Consider the following 16323-nt stretch of genomic DNA (forward strand, 5'->3'; position numbering starts at 1 on the left):
AAGAGACTCAGCAAAAGGATGGATGAACCACGTGTAGCTGAATGCTCAGAATTGCTTTATGGGGGAGAAATTCTCCAGTTCAATAATCAAAGTGCTATTAAAAATAGACATTTCCCCATGTTTTGAGCATAAGCAGCTCTTGGAAGAGAACAACAAAAATATATGGCGACCTACTTGAATCTTGGGAGAGAGGCAAGAAAGCTTGACACCCTACATTGAGAGAATGTGGTGATAATGATGACGTTTTAGCAACTGACTGGCTAGGCAATACTGAATGTCACAAAGGGGCAGGGCAGAGGAGGCATTGGTGCCATTTAGCTGAGCTTTGATCCCAGTAAGAAGAACGGCAAGAAAAAGGACTTAAGAGAAAACGAAACCATGGCTTGAGAAAGTGGTACAGATTGGGGAAGAAAAGGCTGGAAAAAGAAAAAGCTCAGGGGAAAGAGGGGTAGGTCAGAGGGAAACTAAGAAAGGAGAGGCGATTTGGGGTGTGACCCTGGATGCCTAGCTAACTATGGAGGCACAGGTCAAGAAGATAGCCAGCCAGGCATTTTTCCATCTGCGCCATGCAGGGCTACTAGTGCCCTACATTTCTCCTGAACACCTAGTCACAGTGATCCATGCAACAGTCACCTCCTGAATTGATTTCAGTAACTCACTGTATGCAGGCCTGCCCTTGACCCTGACCCAGAAATTACAGCTGGTGCAGAATGACATCTGACATGCTGCCATGAGTTCATGAATACCAGCCAGTTGAAGGGCTTATGGTGTCTTTCCCTTCTTTGGCTACAGGGTGCTTGACCACTGATGCCATACAAAAGGCCAGGGTGTAGTCTGCACAGGGCTTTTTACCCACTGCCAGCTTGAATAAATCCCTGCCACACTGAATTCAATTTCCAATTTGATTTTGGGCGCTTTAAATTTTCCCTCTGCAACTTGCATGATTGATCTGGAATAATCCTACCTTTCCCCTGTGATATCCAGAAGAGGATATAACCCTTGATATTTCAAAAATTGGCTTCAGTAAATGTGCAGATCTCTGCTGTTTGCGAAAACTTCCTGCCTTGTGCCTCCAAGCAGAGCAGTCTTCCCTGATTGGCCAGAGCGTCAGTTCAAAGGTTTCCTGGTTCCAGGTTGCAAGGCTTGTCTTAAAGTGACTGAGCTCCAGAAGCCCTAACTTCTCTCAGCAAAGATTTGCTTCTTAGATTTATTCCCCCTCCTCTGCTGACTCCTCCCCTCTGTTAAAAAAAAGAGAGAGGCTTCTGCTGCGGTTGGCTTCCCTCCCTGCCCTGAGCTTTCCCAATTGAGTGCAGAGTACTTTCTGTTTCAATGGGGGGGGGGGGACAGAGGAAGACCCAAGTTCAAATCCATCTGCATTCAGCAGGATCCACAACAGAAAAAACAAAGTAAGTGTAGACTCAGCCGTAGGCTGGGTGAAATTTGGCTGGGCAAGCTTTCTCCCTCACCCTTAGCAAAATGCTGGGGGTTGTGGGTACTTCAGAAGATTATTTGACAATGTAAACATAGCTGGTAACTAGTACTTTACTATTAGAGTCTGGGAATCCTATGTGAAAGAAAGATATTTGCCTAAATACTCTATAAACCAAGCTCCAAAGAAAGGTCAAAAGTGAGTGAGGGGAATGGCTGCTTTTTCAAAGGTTAACTAAATGTTTAGCACATATGAAGCAATGGAATTCAAATGCAAATAGAATATAGAATATAAATAAACTAGAAACTTTTAAACATCCCAATCAAGGATTAAAAGAGGTCCATATGCCAAAGTGTTCGCAGTACCTATGCCCCTTACACACCTCTCTTAGTAAGCTTCTATACAAAACACTTTTGCTTCCCACACTGGCATAATAACCTGGATAACTGGCACACTTCAAGCAATTACTAGATAGAAATACAATTTATATAACATAAGAGACATACAATAATTCCTCATGCCAACCCCCTTCCCTTCATGAAATAGTACACATAGTGTTCTTTTATTGTGCTTCTTCACGTCCCTGCCACTTAGGACTTCTGAGAGCGAACAGGGAGAAAACAAAAACCACTGGTAATTTGGGCTCTTGTTACTTGGGTGATGCTATAATTCTAGCATGTAGAGAACAAGTTCTTGGTCCACAAGCAAAGCGTAGAGTGATGTCAAAAGGAATTAGTGGCAACAATAACAACTGGGCTGGAAAAGAATCTCCAAATCATCCTGGCTGCTGCTCCATAGGCAAGTATAAAGTTCTGGTCAGCACAAGGGGCTGAGATCTGTCCATTCCTGCTTGCTTCTGGGTAAAACAATTTTCTTTCCTTGCTTGCTTCAGTATAGTGGAAAAGGAAATCACAGCACTAAAAATGGCCAAGGCATCAGTTCAAAGGTTTCCTGGTTCCAGGTTGCAAGGCTTGTCTTAAAGTGACTGCACTCCAGAAGCACTAACTTCTCTCAGCAAAGATTTGCTTCTTAGATTTATTCCCCCTCCTCTGCTGTCTCCTATCCTCCCCTCTCTTCAAAAAAAAGAAAGAGGCTTCTGCTGCGCTTGGCTTCCCTCCCTGCTCTGAGCTTCCCCAATCAAGTGCAGAACACTTTCTGTTTCAATGGGGGGGGGGGCAGAGGAAGATCCAAGTTCAAATCCATCTGCATTCAACAGGATCCACAACAGAAAAAACAAAGTAAGTGCAGACTCAGCCGTAGGCCGGGTGAAAGTTGGCTGGGCAAGCTTTCTCCCTCACCTTTAGCAAAATGCTGAGGATTGTGGGTACTTCAGAAGATTCTGAGCTACTGGAATGGATATTTGGCGCCACCTACAGATTGAGATAATGAAGCTGTATTCCTTCCTGCCAATCATGCATTCTCTGACAATGCCTGTAAGCGTGTAGGGCGGGGGGGGGGGGGATAGAAATGAGAGATTGTGAGGCTCTTCTCAGTTGTTACAGCCATGCTATATATTTATTTGATCAATATCGGTGTAATATGTAGCATTAGACATATCTGGAAGTTGGGGTTGCCTGGAGTCTGAAAAAGCCCTTTCTGAAATCTGATTATTGACCATTCCTTATTGAAAGGTAAACATCAGGTCAGAGCTTTCTGTGTGTACATGTGCACTTGAGAGAGGGGGAAAGAGCAAGGCAAGCAGAAAGAGTGAAGAGAGAGTGAGAGACAGAATAGAGAACGGGGGAATAACACTTGAAGGAGCTGAGCGCAAAATGCACACAAGATATTGTAGGACCTTTAGTCCTAAGAAATGGGGTAAGGTATCCCTTGTGCAATCACCGAGTCACCCTTGGAATGATGCCCTCTAGCATTTTCTTGGCAGACTCAATACAGGGTGGTTTGCCATTCCTTCCCCAGTCATTACCGTTTTACCCCCCAGCAAGCAAGCTGGGTCCTCATTTTACTGACCTCAGAAGGATGGAAGGCTGAGTCAACCTTGATCAAACTCCCAGCCTCATGGTCAGAGCTTCAGACAGCATGTTGGCTGCCTTACCACCCTGCGCCACAAGAGGCTCTTAAGAAATGGGGTACAGAAGCTAAATATATCAGAGCAATGCCCTCCCAGGCTACAGACAATATGATGAAACAGCAGTTTCTTTAGACCAAAATAAGTAACGTTCCCTGCCTTTGGAAGGAATTAATGTGCCTAAGACAGCTTCCTTTATGGAAGGAACATCCCCTTACTAAAAATGCATCTTTTCATATATGTAATATTGATCATGACTTTAAAAAAATAAACCAGCCTACAGCCTGCAGCTTCTCCTGCTGGCAAAGCATCTAAATTCAGCTTTACAAATGTGCCATGCTAGAAATTAAGCTGTGCTGAAGCGGAAGAACCTATCATTTCACTTGGCTCCCTGACAAAGATGCAGTCATAAATGAAGTCTGGAATTATCCAGTTTATTAGCCCTGTTTCTCTTCACTGATGATGGCTTTTATTTTGCGCCACTGAGAGAGCAGCTTTCAAATCCTGTAAGCATTTCTTTTAAAGAATGAGGCCATTGTTTATGGAAAATTTTATCCTACCCTCAAATCTGAAGCAGGGGGTTATTTATTTATTTAGATATAGTTATCTTTACCAGCAGACTTGTACAGCAAGTAGTGTTCTCAGTATGGTGCTGCAGAATTACTTGTCACAAACAGGCTATAATTAGAACAGGCTACCAGATGTGCTGTAACACAACTGAACAGTTCTGACCAGAAAGAATAGTTATCATGCTATATCAAACCCTGAGGGTCATAGATATTTTATTATGTCACCACACTGGATTATATAGGGACCATGGTCATACATTTGTCAGCCTGATCCCCTTGATCAAGGTTATCAGAGGATAGTCAATCAGTTTTCCTTCAGCTACAAAACTTTTACTTTCTGGTTCAAAAAGAGATGGAAGGCTTAATTGTTATTATCTATAAATTCTAGATAAATTGCCTCAGGATAGCCTGATCTTGTCATATTTCAGAGTCTAAGCAGAGTGGACATGGAGGCAGGCAATGTGAAACCACCTATGAATGTCTCTTTCCTTGAAAACCCTACAGCAGTGGTCCCCAACCCCCGGTCTAGGGACCAGGACCGGTCCATAGATCAGTCAATACCTGGCCACGGCTCCTCCTTGTCCTCCTCCCAGGCTGCTGCCCTGCCACTCTGTTGCTGGCTCACATTTGGGGCTCTCTGGCGGCCGCCATGGCTGGGGCTCCCCCTCAGCGTGACAGTGCACAGCTGCTGCTGGCAGCGCCCCCCAGCGGGCAGCGGGAAGTCAGGGGCATCAGCAGGAAAGCAAGTAGAGCAGCGGCTCAGGTGGCAGTGACGTCCCTCGGCAAAAGACTAACCCCACCCGGGCCTCAGTAAAATTGTCAAGCATTGACCGGTCCCCGGTGATAAAAAGGTTGGGGACCACTGCCCTACAGGGTTGCCCAAAGTCAGTTGTGATTTGATGGCATAAAAAATTCCATCTCACCACTTGCGTTCTGAACAGGTCCATCAAAAAGGCATTTTCTGCCAGGCTTATGGACAAGGCTTATAATAATATCCACCAAATGACTGGTCTTACCACTAGCAGAAAGAGAAGGAAATGGAAGATGGGTTCCCTTCTAGAGGTCCCCTGTCTAGGTATTTTAGACTATGTGTTCTGTTTAAAGTTTCTATATTGTATATTGTTTTTAATGATGTTACCAACCATGAGCATTGGAAGGGCAGGCTACAAATTAAAATATATATATTTTGAGATATGAGCTTAATTTTATTTATTATTTATTTATTTGGATTTCTATACCACCCATTCTTTGCAACTCTGGGTGGTTTGTATTGAACATTGTATAACTCTTACATGGAAGTTTTGTACATTTGTACATTTTGTACCTTTGTACTTAAACTAGCCAAAATACTGATCAAAAGCTTCACCAAAAACACAGTACTCCCCAAAGAAAATACCCCTATCTTCTATTGTTTCCAAAGGACTCACATCAAACCAGAGAACCTCTACATTAAAAACTGAAGGGGAGGGACATTTTGCAAACCTAGCAGAACCAGTGCAATGTACAGAGAACCCAGAAATACAGTGCAATCACTGGGTGCCCAGCAGAACCCATTGCCTTTGCAACAATGCCAACTCAAGAGGACTGATATCAGGCACAGAATCACAGTTGAAGCAAGAGTGGCTGGGAGCCTAGCAAAACTAGGGCAATGTACAGTCCCCAGCTAACCCAATGGCATTGAGGCAATGCCAGCTGATGTCAAGCACAGAATCACAGTCCAAGCAGGAGGGGGGAGGTTGGAAGCTGAACAGAACCAGTATACTGTACAGTGTCCAGCAAACCATGCCTTCTATTCATACTGGGGGCACACAGAGAAATATTAGGTGAAGAGACAGAAATAAATGAGAAAAGTGTGGCAAAGAGAGAAAAATTAAGGGAAGGTTGCTTTGTTGCAACACTTTGCAAGATCTGGCTGACCTGGGTGCAAGGAAGGAAAGAGAAAAAGGCTAGGCAACTGGAGAAAATGATCTGTGGGCTGACGATTACTGCAGCAGCTATCAATGTGTTGGTTTGGTTGCTGTGAAGCAAGTTTGGTTCAGTCTTAGTACAAGGGAAGTTTAGCAAACTATAGAGTGTTTTTTTGCTATGCTTACACTTCCCTGCACCCAAAATGGCTGCCTCCAGAACTGCATTTTAAATTAAAATGAAAAAAGGACACAGCACAATACTGGCTTTGACACTTTGCCAATGCTGACCTTGGCCTCAGTTGCTTTCATATTCTAGTCTATGGCCTCACAAACACAACCCTCAAAGTCAACCTTTCCTTCTATAACATTGCTGTAGCAATTCAGTTTCAGATGTCCATCAGCTGGAGCATGGGTCTTTGGAAACAATGTGATTCAAATGCACATTGAGTCAGTGTTGATTCCCCTCCCCAAAGTGGAAAGGGCAGGGGCAAGTGTGTGTGCAAAAAAGAAAGCAGTAATGAGAGGAGACTGAAAGACTGCTGGAGTTGGCTGAAACAAGGCATTTTTGCACCCTTTAAATGTAGTGAAATGCTTACCTTAGGTAATTATTATATTCCTCCATATGACATCACCAGCATGGAGTGTCTGGGCCAGGGGTAGTCAAACTGCGGCCTTCCAGATGTCCATGGACTACAATTCCCAGGAGCCCCTGTCAGAATGCTGGCAGGGGCTCCTGGGAATTGTAGTCCATGGACATCTGGAGGGCCGCAGTTTGACTACCCCTGGTCTGGGCAGTAAATTGCCAGCTACAACCTCCATTTTAAAGCACTAATTGGTGAATCCCAAAAAGTGGATTCACCACCCTATGTAGCACTAGTTAATGGAAAGCAGCCAGCAGGCAACCAGTGGAGGGAAATTATGGGGGCTCAAATGCTCTAAAGGCACCTGCCTCCCTCTCCCTTGTTCCTGGGTATGGGAATGTCTTTTTAAAAATGCCTAACATCCTTGAGCAATGAATAGGCAGACAAACATGCAGGTGATGCCAGGAATATATTTTTCCCAACATTGTAGCACAGAGCATGCCTCTCTAAAGCTCCGCCCCCCCAAAAAAAATTGGGAATGAGATTAGTTTTTAAAATTATCAAGACTCGTGATTCCATAAGGGACAGCATTCAAAAAGTGCTATGCATCCATGATTAGATGCCTAGGAATAGCAACAGAGAAGTATGCATTTTTTTAAAAAGTTTGTGGGCATCGCGGGAACTTTAAAGCATGAAGAAAGGGATTTGGCTGCCTGGTGTTACGCATGGCAGTTATTTATTTATTTATTTAGATTTATATACCACCCTCCCCGAAGGCTCGGATTTATATACCGCCCTCCCCGAAGTTACCCCCCTCTCGCAGCATTTGGGCTAATATTCCCCACAAGCTCAAAGATACGTGTTTTAGGACAAGTGTCCACGCAGTTTGGGTAACACTGGCTTGACTGACAGGCAAAATAGAGTCACGTATAAACCATGTTGCTCTCTTCCACCATTTCCAGCAGCACTTGTGAAGGGTGAGAAGCATTAAAGGGGGCAGAGAAGATCGAGACATAAAAAAGGTGAAGTGGGGCCGGGAGACATGATTATATTTAGTGTTATGCCATTCAGCTGGCGTAATGCAATTTTTACCAATGTGTGGAAATGTCCACACTTTTGCAGAGCAGGATCGGTGTCTTGGGAGCTGCAATGGGTAGTAGATCTTCTGTCAGGCAGGAGTGTCCCTCTCTTTGCACTTCATGGAGTACACAAGTTGGGTCTGGGATCCCAACTCTGTGTCCCATGTAACAGTCATGTGTGATTTGCAAGTTCTTCTTAATTCTCATTGAAGATTAAGCAGGGCCAACACATCTGGTGCCAATTCAGATTGTGGCTGTAGCATGCCTCAGTCCTCACTCCCTTTTCCTGACTTGAAATAATCCAGGTGATGTTTGTTTGTTTGTTGGGGAAACCTATGTGTTTGCCCAACCTATGTGTGTTTGCCCAATGTGCCAGATAGCTCTCCCTGGGGATTATCGAAGGTTGGGGAAATGGCATGGCAGGGGATTGAAGCCTCTTCACCATGTGTGCCACAGCCATGATCTAAGTTGGACATCATGTGCACAGGAACTAAGGAGAACCTGAGAGTCATAAGTGATGCTAGGCACAAGATGAGAAGCCTAGAACCAACCTGTACTCCTTAATGTATGCAGAGTTTGTTAATAAAGCAAAAACCTCAAGTGCACCCCAAGTCTTTTGTATTCCATCTCTCTCCTCCAAAGACAATGAACTGAAATAAGCTCTTGCCATTCAGAGTAGCAAGCACATGATGATATGAACATATTCACCCCTGATAAGGAGTCACTTTTTCACATACGTTAGTTAGGTAATGCCCTCTCAAGGCACTATAGAGATTGCGGTAGTTCACTGAGATTGCATTATCCACCAAAGTGTGAAAGCAAGAGTTGTTTGCCTAGAGGAGATCCTGTTTGAACGTTCCACTCAAGTGTGCTGACTCAGGCCAAGCACAGACTGTATGAGTGTGGAATAAATAGTCTCCAGATCCACTCTTACATCTTCCAGGCAGCTCTTATGAAATCAGCCAGGCTGACAGTACAATTTAGATGAGGAAAGGGAAAATGTCAGATAAAATGTAAATGGGCAAGACTGAAATCTTCCTGTTCATTAATCTAATTGCCATAACACCTTTGTTCTGGTAGCAAGGTTCATGTGAGTCAAATTAGTGGGACAGCATTTTAAAGTGACAGCTGGGCTCATGGCAATCATACCATCACCTGTCCAGCTGGTAAGGTAAATAATGCAAGCTTTGGAGGCTTCTAAAGATCTTCTGGATAGTTGCACTCACAGAGGGCCAATCATATCTTGCATTGGAGAAAAGACTTTGCAATGTTTTCTTCATCAATAAAAAACAGCAACAGGTGATGGACAAGCATTTGGAGGTGAGACACAGAGCTGTGGGAGAAGAGGAAGGGCCATTCCGCACTGGGATCCATGTTGCAAATTGGTTGTGGGACGAAAAATCGCCATTTTAAATAGTGGAATTCGTCATTATGCATACCTGCCTTTGTAGTGGAATCCAGTTGCGTTTCTATCGTTTCCCACAGGTTTCCGGTCTCGGCAAAAATCGCTAGCCAGGAAGCGATATTGCTGAGCTGTGTCCCGCCCCTGGCTGTCAAGCAGCCAATGGGTGGCCATTATCATGCTCCCAAACAGCCCCTTTCCCTTTAAGGAAGGTTTTTATTTAAAAAAAACCACACACGTTGCAACGAATCTGCGTTGATTCGTTGCAACGGAGAGATCCATCCAGCTAGCAGGTGGTGTTTGAGCTGCCGTTTCATCGTTGCCACGCTCGACCCGAGTAAAAAAAAAATACCTCCCCCCTCATGGGTGCGATTTTCGGCCGAAAATAGTGTGAAAAATAAAGGGAAAATAAACCACCAAACGGGCCTCTGTGTTGCTTGTTCTTGGTGACTTTAAACAGAGGGACTGCAGCCAGGGAAGCCTCGCTGGGTAAACGAAGGCTCGCCAGTGCGTTGATCGCTTCGCCGGAAGATCAGAGGAGATCAGAGGAGGGGGAGGGACTTTGCAGAAACCGCAACAATGGTAATGCACAGAACTTCTCCGCTAGAGTTGCAGATTGGTTGCAGGAGTGTAGCACTTTCCGGAGGGTGAATCCACTTTTTGGGATTTCCCTGAAAGCGCTACAATGAAGCGCTTTTTGCGGATCGGTTTCAGGAGTGTTGCAGATTGTCAACGACGTTGTGCATAATGGCAAAACTGTAGCGATTTCAATTTGTAACCATTGTGCTATTTTGGACGAGTGTGGAAAGGCCCGAAGTGTTGCCCCTTACACTCCTGTCCTTGCAGAAATTGGTGCCCTCCCACAGATAGTTACAATAGAATAAAAAACCCACGAGAACGGATTTTTGCCCATTATGTGGAAACATATTCCACATAATGGGTGGGATGGCAGCTGGTGATGCCCAGTGCTGAGCCCCACTCACTGCTCCACCGCTGCTGCCCATCTTCCTGCAAACCTGAGGGTGGGACCAGCTATGGAAGATGGGCAGTGGCACAGCAAGCAGGGTTCAGCGCCAGGCCTGGCCAGCCACTATCTACTAGCGTGCTCCGTGTGTCAGGACAACAGACTTCACATGTGTAGTCATATCCATTTCAGGTAGTGTAACAGTTGATATGTTTCCACATGAAAAAGATAGGTACACATTTGAGCCCCTATTTCCTGCCACAGTAACTCCAGGATGCTATTTGTATTCAGAGAAATGGCCAAGCACCCTGGCTGTAATTCAAATCTCCCATTCTCAAGAACTGCTAAAGAAAACTTTGGGAAATCTTATTGTGAATCTCCCACATTATGTGTAGATTAACACCTAAAATATCTCCAGTTGTGAGTTTTCATGTATTTTAATGGGAACTAAATCCCACCCAAAGTAGGGCTGATAACCAGCCAGCCAAAATCACAGGCTGGTTTGCTTCTCAACAACATGGCATGCCAGATTCACCACGTAGCTTCCTGTTAAACAGCTCTGAAAGAGACAAAAGAAACTGACAGGGAAGTTGGCAACCTCAATCAAAGGACACAGTGTAGCACAGGTATAGGTGGGAGACCCCTGAATAAATACAATACTCCATACTATATAAACTTGTCTTTTTAATTATCCTAAACATTGTCAGATATGCTACAGCAACAGCAACAATAACACAATGTTTAAATGAAGAGAGTGCTGGAGATTTAAGAGTTTAAAACAGATACCATTACACCAGAAAATTAAAGGGCATCCATCCTATGCTCAGGACATGCCCATACATTCAAGGTCAAAATTAATAAGACCTTCTAATAAGACCTTAATAAGATATTCAGCTTTGTTCTTACTCATTTGTTTTATAAGGGGGGGGGGGAATGTTATCAGGGTTACCAGTGCTGATCTTAGATACAGCAAGTTGCTTTAAAGAGCTTTGTAGGCGGCATATAGAAATGCTATATTCTGCCCAGATGTTACTACAGTCCATTTTCCTGATCCTCTATTATGTAACAAGCTGGTGCTTCATCATGGGGAGAAGCCAGCTGGATACACACAGAAAACAGACATTAATCATTAAAAGATTGGGTTTCCTAATATTGGAAGAAATTAAGGAATCCCCCCAAAGAAAATAATTGTGCACTAGGGTGACAGAATGGACTGTCTGGTTTTTATTCCATAGCATGTCTTTGCAGCTGTGTTTACTGCCAGGTAGGTGACTACTCAAAAGATTGTACAATGGGAATTGCCTAATGTTGTTCCATTGGAAATTCCTATAGCCCTCTTACATACCCCAGACGCAGCATTCTGCCTCTGCAAATGATTCATACACACATTGCCTTTTCCAATTCCCCACAGTCCTACCCAGTGATCAGAGGGCCAAGGAGATATGTTAACACATTTATACCAGTGACTGGTTCTGTACCAGGGGGGAGATGGCTCTCATGAGGGGAGATGCATGAGGGGACACGGCTCTCATAGGAACAGATTATAAATACATTCTTCTACAGATCTCCAGAGCAAACAGAATTCCCCTGATTTTTCCCCCTTCTCAGACATTTTGTGTTGGCACTGTCATTTTCAGTGCGTCAAAAACCTGTCATGGCAACACACATAAAACTAGTTCAGCTTACTGTTAGTTCCTATTCAGCCTTGCCCACTGTTCTCCACCTTTTGGTCTTCTAGACAGGGCAAGGACGCAGCTTCTTTTTATGGCTAAGAGTACTTCACAGCAAAAGAAAGCACACAAGTATGAGAAAGAGTTTTCATATATTTGAAACCTTTGTCTACAGTGTCAGTCATGGGTGAGTGGCAAATGATATGAATGATTCTTGCTGCACAGCAGTTACAACAGAACTCTGCCCAATTTGTCACACTCACCTGTCCAAATCCAGTTCAACCTGTTATTAGGGTCAACTGTTCTTCTGGATCTATACCTGAATTTATGCATAAACTAAGTAAACTGCATTGTATGGCTTGATATTATTATTACATTGATATTATTATAAAGGGCATCTACATTCCAAAAATGCATCCTAAAATTACCACATTACAATTTTTGGCTAATGTTGCAAGGCCTCATAGGGTCCCAGCACATTTTAACAACTGGGTGATATAATGTTCCCGCTCAGTTTATGTTTGAGTAAGGGGTACAGATCAGGCTAACATATGTCACCAATAACAACTTTAATATAGTCATTCTTGATAGAAGCAGAACATGAGAAATTAGCATGAGTCACTATAATAAGAGTACCAAATCAAGAAAAATTGAATAATCATTCTGTCCTTTACACACCATTTTGCTAATAATTGTGTTAAATGTAGCCTCTCAGAACCATTCACTTATTAGCCAAGTCAAGCCTTCTGTTTACCATTTGGCATTCCATTGGTTTATGAATTTCTTTCTATCGCCATTGAACCCGGAGTTATTGCAAAGATATCTGACAAGTCCACAATACAAAATGTATGTTTCAGATTTAAATGCTACTGGTTTTTAAGGAATAGATAGGAGGGGGAAAGGAAAGTTGCAAAATAAATCTCAATGAAATACGTGATGGATACAGTGTTTTAGTGCCATATGGCTGGAGACATGTACTGTGCATAGAAATTTTTATTTCAGTGGTTTCACACAATGCCTTAAATGGGAAAGGAGGAGGAGGAGGAGGAGGAGGAGGAGGGGAAGAGTTGGTTTTTATACTCTCTTTTTCACCATCTGAAGGTGTTTCAACATGTCTTATAATTGCCTTCCCTTTTCCCCACAACAGATAACCTGTGAGGTAGGTGAGGCTGAGAGAGTTCTGAGAACTGTGACTAGCCCAAGGTCACCCTGATGGCTGCATGTCGAGCAGTAGGGAATCAAACCTGGTTCTCTAAATTAGAATCCTAGAATCATAGATTTGGAAGGGGCCATACAGGACATCTAGTCCAATTCTCTGCATAATTCAGGATCAGCCTAAAGTATCCATGATAAGAATCTGTCTCATTGCTGCTTAAAGACTGCCAGTGAGGGGGAGCTCACCACTTCCTTAGGTAGCCAATTCCATTGCTGAACTACTCTGACTGTGAAAATATTTTTTCCTGATATCTAGCTGGCACCATTCTACACATAGTTTAAACCCATTATTGTGGGTTCTATTTGCTGCTCCCAATGGGAACCACACTCTACCCTCCTCCGTGACAATCTTTCAAATACTAAAGAGGCCAATCATGTCCCCTCTCAACCTCCTTTTCTCTAGGCTGAACAGTCCAAAATCCATCAGCCTTTCCTCATAGGGCTTGGTCCCCAGTCCCTGGATCATCCTCCACGGTGCTCTCCTCTGCACCTCTCAATTCTGCTCCTCTCAATTTTGTCCACATCCTTTTTCAAGTGAGACCTCCAGAACTGTACACAGTAGTCCAGTTGCAGTCTGACCAATGTGGTCTACAGTGAGACAATGACATCTTGCAATTTTGATATGATGGCTCTGTTGATGCAGCTGAAAACTGCATTTGTCTTCTTTATCATAGCATCACACATTCTGTTCATTTGTAACTTACAGTCCACAAGTACCCGAAGATCTCATTCACACACACTGCTACCCAGAAAATCTCCCATCCAATATGCATCTCATTTTGGTAACCCAGATGTAAAACTCTGTACATCTCATTTGCCCACTTTTCCAGCATGTTCAGATCTCATTGACCTCTATTTTTTGGGGGTATTCAGTACTCCTCCCAATGTGGTGACATCTGCAAATTTAATAAGTAGTCCCTCCACCTTCAGATCATTGATAAAAATGTTGCAAAGGACCGGTGCCTCTCGGCAATCTCTCTGTCCATATTAACCTGCTATCCAAACACAATGTCTTGCCTACTACCCTCCCTAGATGTGTCCATATTCTTCTAGGGAAAAACAGAGGCAAAATATGTACCGAGCCTTTCTGCTTTCTGTCTTAGAGGCTGCCAGCCTGCCACTATTAATCACTACATCCCACTGGCATGAAGAGTATATTTTTCTGTCTTTACCAGCTACAACACAGTTAAAAATACAGCTTAAATTACATTAGAACAGTAAAACACAACTTAATATGAAAGCTGACTGTCAATAAAACTGGATTAATACCTCAACCACCATACAGCCATCTATTGAAGTAGTTTCTGGTGGAACAATGGGAACAGGAAGTGCGTGTGTGGGGGGGGGGGAGGCTCATGGTTTCTTCACTATATCCACACTGGCCTCAACCAAAAGTTTGGCAGAAGAGCTCCATTTTAGAGCCCTGCTGAACTGTTGCAGTTCCCACAGGCCCTGATCTCACTCGAGAGCTCATTCCACCAAGCTGCTATATATGGAAGTCTTCCTCTGTTCCATTACCATAAGCAGAAGTTATTAAAAACAATGCAAGTCTTTTCTTAAGCTACCCTCATTAACTATTAAATTTCTTATATTGAAAACATTACAATTGTAAATAGTACTTACAGGAGTAACAACCATAAGAAGCCTTTCTCATAGTGAGGCTCAACCACACTAGGCTAAGAAAAAAATTATGCATCTGCCATGGTACTTTATGAAACCCTCCCCACTTTCTTCAGCCCTTGACTGACTCCTACAGTTTCACCAAACATTCAGCGGGGGCTCCAGTAAGGTGCAACACACTCTGCCCAATGTGACAGTATAGACCAGGGGTAGTCAAATTGCGGCCCTCCAGATGTCCATGGACTACAATTCCCATGGGAGCCTGAAACTGAAAAAGAAGAAAGCCACTCATGTATTCTTCCCTCCTCTTCCTTTATAGACAGGTGGAAATACTTTTATTTAATTGGTTTTCTGGAGATAAGAGGAGATTCTAGGTGTTTCAATGTCCTTATTGGATTTTTAAAGTGAGGAAAAAATATATTTCTCTAATTTATATTAGTTGTTTTGATTTGTACTTTGAATGTAAAACCCATTACGGAGATGTTTTTTAAAGCAGCCTATAAATATTGTAAATTATAAAGAGATTTTAAATGCTGAAGATGAATATGGAAAAGCCTCGACCAAGTGATAGTTCTGGGAAGATATAGCAAAGGAAAAAGTCCAGGGCTGTCTGGGAGGCTGCGGGCTAGAAAACTGCATGAGTGAAAGGTCATAGAATCATAGAGTTGGAAGGGGCCATACAGGCCATCTAGTCCAACCCCCTGCTCAACGCAGGATCAGCCCTAAGCATCCTAAAGCATCCAAGAAAAGTGTGTATCCAACCTTTGCTTGAAGACTTCCAGTGAGGGGGAGCTCACCACCTCCTTAGGCAGCTTGTTCCACTGCTGAACTACTCTGACTGTGAAAAACTTTTTCCTGATATCTAGCCTATATCATTGTACTTGAAGTTTAAACCCATTACTGGGTGTCCTCTCCTCTGCAGTCAACGGAAACAACATCCTGCCCTCCTCCAAGTGACAACAACCTTTCACATACATAAAGAGGGCTATCATGTCCCCTCTCAACCTCCGTTTCTCCAGGCTGAACATTCCCAAGTCCCTCAACCTATCTTCATAGGGCTTGGTCCCTTGGCCCCAGATAATCTTCATTGCTTTCCTCTGTACCCTTTCAATTTTATCTACGTCATTCTTGAAGTGAGGTCAAATACAATTATTTCATCAATCAACTAAGATTAGAATAGAGGAAACTGGCAAATGTTACTTTTGATCATTTTATTTTTTGCTAATAAAATATATCAGATCAAGTCCAATCCATGCTATTTTTGGAGTGATACTGGTAGTAGAGGTGTTTGGAGGACCATCCAGTACTTTTGGATAGTTTGTGTTTTTTTATTCCTGATGGGGTGTTGACAGAGGCATAAGGACTGTGAAGACCACTGACTATAGTCTGGATCCTTATCTTTCCTGGTTGAGAGGAGGCACTGATAAGTCAATATTTTAAAAAATCTTCTTTGGATCAGAAGATTATAGGCCAGATTTGAACCTGCCATGTTTGGGTAAGTTTATCTAAAGTAGTGTCAGAGCTACTCCCAAATATCATGGATAACTCATCTGCCTTTGAGTCATTCTAGAGAAAAACAGAACCTTTCCAAGGCAATTGGTACAATAAATTTTATATATCAATAATTTTTTAAGGACCAACCGAAACGGTTTCTAGATATACTCCGTTTTCACAATTTTTCTTCAGTGGTTGATTCCTTATACTCTTATCAACCAATTTTTATATATAGATAGGCCAACGGCTCTGTAAAGTATCGTGGGGAATGTTTTTTGACTGACATTATTGTTCCAATTGCCTTGGAAAGGTTCTGTTTTTCTCTGTATATGTTTTGAACCTTTCTTCCTTTTTCGTATTTTAGTCA

The sequence above is a fragment of the Paroedura picta genome, chromosome 1 (genome assembly GCF_049243985.1).
Source record: "Paroedura picta isolate Pp20150507F chromosome 1, Ppicta_v3.0, whole genome shotgun sequence".
NCBI classification, from domain to species: domain Eukaryota; kingdom Metazoa; phylum Chordata; class Lepidosauria; order Squamata; family Gekkonidae; genus Paroedura; species Paroedura picta.